Here is a 6,171-nt window from a genome sequence, read left to right on the forward strand (position 1 = left end):
GGAGCCTCCACCTGTCATGTCTGCCTGCCAGCCCTTTGCCTTCCCCTGTCACCATCCCACATCCACTCCTTTGTCCTCCTCCTAAGTCCCCCTCCGTCCCTCCCTATGTCTCCACGGCGCGAGGTCACACCTTCCGGGAGGGGGATGATCTGTCACACCCCTGTGGACTGTTGATTGTGGTCTCTCCCTCTGTGTCCGTATTTGGTTGTTCTCGTTATTAGTTAATCACCTCATTGTGCTCGCCTATCTGCCCCTCGTTATCTGCCCTATATCTGTTCCTGTCTCTTGTATTCGAGTTTGTCGGTTATCGTGAATGTTACCCTGAATGTGGATGTCTACCCTGTCTGAATTCCCTGTTGTCAAGTCATTAAATATGTTTATTCGTCATCTTCGTCTTCCTGCCTGGTCTCTGGAACACCCTGCCCGTGACACAAAGAACCATTATGATGGTTAAAAATTTTTTTTTTTTAGCAGCAAAACAACAGATTTTTAGAGAGCAGTGAGTTGTCACACACTCATTGTGTGCCCTTTATACCAGATAGTCCAAATATTTGTTTTTATCACATTTCAGAATTACCTAAATCCTTTTGACACTCAGAATTGATGGTTATTTTCCACTCATGATTCTCAAGAGCGATCACATCTTGCTGACAGTTACATGACACAGGTGGTGCCCAATTAGCTGGCTAAACCCAAACATGTTTCAGTGTGTACAGAGCTTTGTTGTCTTTGATCATAAAATCAATGTAATCACACTGACAAAGATGTCAGAATGCACTCTGACATTTTTGTACACTCACATATATAAGCATATATTTAAATAGTAAAATACCACAAACAAAGAGGATTGTTTTTTCATTTGTTGGATCCCCAGCTTTTTTTATTTTCTGAAAGCTTGGCACAGTGGTGATTGTTAATTAACCACTGTTTCCTCCCAAATCTCACCCAAACAGCTATGTGGAGCCAATGGGGTTCATGGAGTGCTTGCTCAGTTACTTGTGGGAAGGGTCGCAGGACAAAGCGTAGGACATGTCACAGATCTTCTCCTAAGATTCAGTGTACAGGACGACCTGTGGAGGTTCAAAAGTGTGGAAATTCATGTCCAGGTACTGTTAATTACAAAACACACAATCTCTGAAAACCCATACATTTTTTTGCTACAATAAATTCAAAACACCTGTTTTATTTTTACAGTGGCATGCAAACGTGTCTGTCCTGGGGGACGTCCCAGTAAGGACTGTAGCTACTGTATCTGTGATGGACAAACACTACTGCCCGTGACAGTACTATCATTTGGTACAATGCACTTATCGTGTACATGTTTTTACGTTGTACTTATATTTGAAAAATATCTGCATGTAATTACATCTGTAATTAATTTCTGTAATTACATTTATAATTACACTGTCTACCCATCCCTTACACCTTAACCCACCCTTAAACCTACCCATACCACCAAACCATCAGAGCACAGCTCACTTCTCAGACTGTTGAGCTTTGTGTTTAATAATGTGTTTTTTTAACCTTAAACCGCATAAACACATTTCATTACACCAAATACACAAAATAATGTTCTTTTTAGCAACATCATATGACCCCTTTAAATAATGGCGCAAATACCAGTAATTTGACAAGCGCAAACATTAGTAAATCGCATTGCGTGATTCATTTTAATACTCTCCTCCCATAAATTTTGCCTCTGAAAGGGAAACTCTTACAAATGCATATTCAATAAGGCCAGGCACAAAAATAACTGTGTCTACGCCTTTTCAGTGATAATTCTTCACTGTGCATCTTTAGTAAATCCTGACAGTATTATTTTAATGCCAAAAGACAGTTTGCGCTGGCACAAGTTAGTAAATCTGGCCCTTAGTTTCTTGTTAACAGGCTCACCTGCTTCCTGCATGTTTCACAACACATTATAATGTCGGGTGAGTGGTACTAAAAGGTTAACACTCTTTTGTTTGAAAATAACATACATAGCATAAACCCAACCTAAACCTAAAGTGGATGTGAGATAAAAATTCATTTGCTGAAGCTACACCAGAAAAGCCATACATATATAGAGCTAATTATGTGATGCAAACATCAAAATGTATAAGTTTACAAATCATGCACTATGGTGAAAACATTCTTTCATAACTTAGTATTGCATGCTTACTTGCACAGTACTAAGGCTACGTTTACACAACAACGATGTAGTCAAAAACGGAAAGGTTTTTCCCTTGCGTTTTAAAAACGTATACACGACAACGTTTTCAAAACGATTCACGTTTACACATATCCACGAAAACGACCAAAAACGCTGTATTACGTATGCCAGGCCAATAGTAGGCGCTGTCACCTTGTTAGTAAACAGTACCTGTTGCCGTGTGTATTCCCATTTTTGGTGTTTACACGGAAACGATAATGGTGGTGTTTTCAAAAACTTGCACTTTGAAACCTGTTTTCAAAAATATGCGTTTTCAGTCCCCAAAATGCCATTGTCGTGTAAACGAACAGGCAAAACGCATAAAAAGTTTCCCGTTTTTCGGCTGAAAACGTTGTCGTGTAAACAGCTCTTTTAAACTGAGTTTTTATTATTGGATAATATGCCCCTGTAATTATAATTTCTGTGAACAGGAATAAAAGTTGGTGTTTTATTGCCTCTATTGTGCATCTCAGCTGCAAACTGAAGTGAATTTGATGAATAGTTAGTTAGGTAGATCCAAGTTTGAGCCTTTGTTAGATTTTTTGATCTATCAACTATGAACTTACATCAACTGAGCTGTAAGATACAGTAGTTCAACTATCTGTAAGACATTCTGGCAAGGTACTGTATGCCAGTTGGACCTCAAATTTAGATATCTGCAGGCACCCCAGGAACTTCTCAAAGAGTGAGCCCACTAGACAGGTCAGGTTACTCTCAGACATTGACACATTTTCCCATCTCCTTGTTTACCTCCTCTGACCTGATTTTAGTCTGGCCCTTCCCTGGAATATCAGATGCAACTTTAATCCTTCCTCAAGACTTTTTCCAAATCTCACCGAGCAGGAACAACCCCAGCCATCTGTGTGTTTCTCTATTGATCTGGCTTCCCTGAGAAGATTCTGGAAGGCTGGAATATCCCCCCCCACTGCCACCAGACTGCACCGCTCAGCGGCCACCATTCATCAGATTGGCATGCGCTGTTCTGTGGCCTTTCTGAACATAAAGGCATGTCTGGATGTCCATCTCCCATTAGACTCATGAACATTACATCTCTTCGGAGATCCACGACAGGACGTTGTTGGCTCAGTAGGGTCTCTCGTTTGATGTGACCATTCTCTGTGTTTGTGGAAGCCCTTTCACACAAATGCACTTTTTCCATATATTGCCCTGAGAAATATGACATTCATTTTGGACTTATACTTACACCTAGGGCCAGATTTACTAAACTGGGCAAATTAGTGTGAGGGCACAATACAATAAAGGTGCCGATGGGAGTGGGAAGTTCTGAGGGTGATCTACTGACAGTACGTAAATTAACAAACAGATGCAGCCAGATCATTTCCATATTGAATAAAGCAATCACCTCCCATAAATGTAGCATCTAAAAGTGAAAAGGTCAGCCGCAAATATAACTGTGTCCACGTCTTTCCATTGCTACTGTTTCACTGCGTGTCTTTAGTAAATCCTGGCAGTAGTTTTTTAATGCCAAAAGAGGGTTTGCACTGGTGCAAGCTGTAAGTAAATATGACCCCTAGTGGTGTGGATGTAGCATCATTCAAAATAAATAGTATTTGGTAACCAATTCCAACCCAGTCTCACAGGAACTTAACTACTGTACTTTGCGAGATGGCAAGTTTGTATGAATTCATACAATTCGTACAGAAACATATGATTTTTAGAAAAAAGGAAGCATAAAGGTCCTAAACCTAACCATCAGTGGGCGTTAGCAGGTTGTACGAAAACATATAAATGACATACGAATTCATATGAATTATCCACCAATTTGCGAAAATGCGAAATAGTTACGAATTGCCATGCAATTGTGTTGCCAATTCCATTGGTGAAAAAAAATGCATTATTTGCAGTCACTTACTGGAGGCTACAGAGATAAAAAAGCGAGAAGTATTCAACTCAGGGTAGCCAGGTCTGCATAACATAACCAGCCCAATTGCTACTAAAAACTAGCTCAAACATGGCCTAAACTAAACCAATAGCATTCCAGAGCAAACTGGCTAGTCAAAACCTCCTTCCAGGGCGGTCTAAATCACATTCTGGGGGATGAGGGGTTTTGCTTCAACCTGCAGACAAAAAAAAACAAAACAACATCAACCCACGGAAAAAGTATAAAAGTAGCCCAATTCCGTGGGAAAACCACAGACTTGGCAACACTTATTCAACTGATCATGTGATCTTAAAATGGCGGTTCCCATGAGATGGTCCACTACGTGTACAATAATATGGCTTTTATTAAGCTACATTTAATAGGCTACAAATAAGACTGCAGTCTTGTATGTTAGATTAGGATTTTAAACATATTTTTAACAAAGTACTATTCATTTTTGTAGGAAAAAAAAAAAAACATTTATATCTACTTATGGCAGTAAAATGTCTTTTTTTAGTCTGTTTATGGCCATGTTTACACATTTGCAGAGACAAGTGAGGCACGCGACTGGCTGAGGCATCCCTGACTGCTCGGACAGTTCGACCTTCTGTGGCGGAGGGGGGCCCGAGGGGGGAGTCCCCGTTCCCTGCCCTGCCCTACAGAGAGGGCCATCTGTGCTAGGGAACCTCACGCCGAGGACCTGGCCATGTATGCCATGCCCTGTGACTCAAACACACACACATAACATACACTTCAGCTATCAGCCTTTTCACTGAGAGCTACTGTCAACCCTCATGCCACTCTCCATCTAACCGTGCCGAAACGATCACAGGAAAATGATATGTAATTCTTTTTTGATGTTTGGGTCACCGCTCTCACCTACCAAATTAGATGGTCCACTACGTGTACAATAATATGGCTTTTATTAAGCTACATTTAATAGGCTACAAATAAGACTGCAGTCTTGTATGTTAGATTAGGATTTTAAACATATTTTTAACAAAGTACTATTCATTTCTGTAGGAAAAACTACTTATGGCAGTAAAATGTCTTTTTTTAGTCTGTTTATGGCCATGTTTACACATTTGCAGAGATAAGTGAGGCACGCGACTGGCTGAGGCATCCCTGACTGCTCGGACAGTTCGACCTTCTGTGGCGGAGGGGGGCCCGAGGGGGGAGTCCCCGTTCCCTGCCCTGCCCTACAGAGAGGGCCATCTGTGCTAGGGAACCTCACGCCGAGGACCTGGCCATGTATGCCATGCCCTGTGACTCAAACACACACACATAACATACACTTCAGCTATCAGCCTTTTCACTGAGAGCTACTGTCAACCCTCATGCCACTCTCCATCTAACCGTGCCGAAACGATCACAGGAAAATGATATGTAATTCTTTTTTGATGTTTGGGTCACCGCTCTCACCTACCAAATTAACATCACATATATTTCTGATGTACAAAAGCAGTTCTGTCATGGCTAGGATGTCAAACGTCACCTGAGGGGAATCATTAGGAAGTCGTACATGTGTTGCATGCTGTTAAATGTGATAACAGAATAAGTGGCAGCACTCTGTTCTGGTCTCATTCGGGGAGCCGGGGAGCTTGTCGTAGTATTAAACCTCCAAAACATCTGTGTGAGGGGCACAGGATGGGAAGAGCCAGGAATATTCAGAGAATATGTGATGTGGAAAAACATTTTCAGGTCAGTAAAATATAAAAAAAGACAAATAGAATGAGAGAGGGGATGCAGTGCTGAATGTAAAGCCATGCACATCGAATTCAGCGTAATATGATTTTGTGTTCTGTGTCTATTCAAGTCAGCCTTGATTTGGTTTCCAACACTAATCGCATCATCCAAGAGATTTGCATGGGCTTTTTTTCATCTCTGCTTTTTTTTTTTCCTCTCCTCTCCTGCCTTATTGAAACTCTCATCAGCCATTGTCACATAAATCCCCCTGATAAATTAAAAATGATTGATTCAGAGGAGGAAACAGCACCATAGGGGTTGGGGGGAGGAATTTCAGTCTCAGATCCTGCATCACATTTAAAACATGAATTTGAATTGAGTTTAGATGTACATTTCCACAAATTCCACAAAA

This window comes from Sinocyclocheilus rhinocerous, unplaced genomic scaffold (assembly GCF_001515625.1).
Source record: "Sinocyclocheilus rhinocerous isolate Xijiao unplaced genomic scaffold, SAMN03320098_v1.1 scaffold70, whole genome shotgun sequence".
NCBI classification, from domain to species: domain Eukaryota; kingdom Metazoa; phylum Chordata; class Actinopteri; order Cypriniformes; family Cyprinidae; genus Sinocyclocheilus; species Sinocyclocheilus rhinocerous.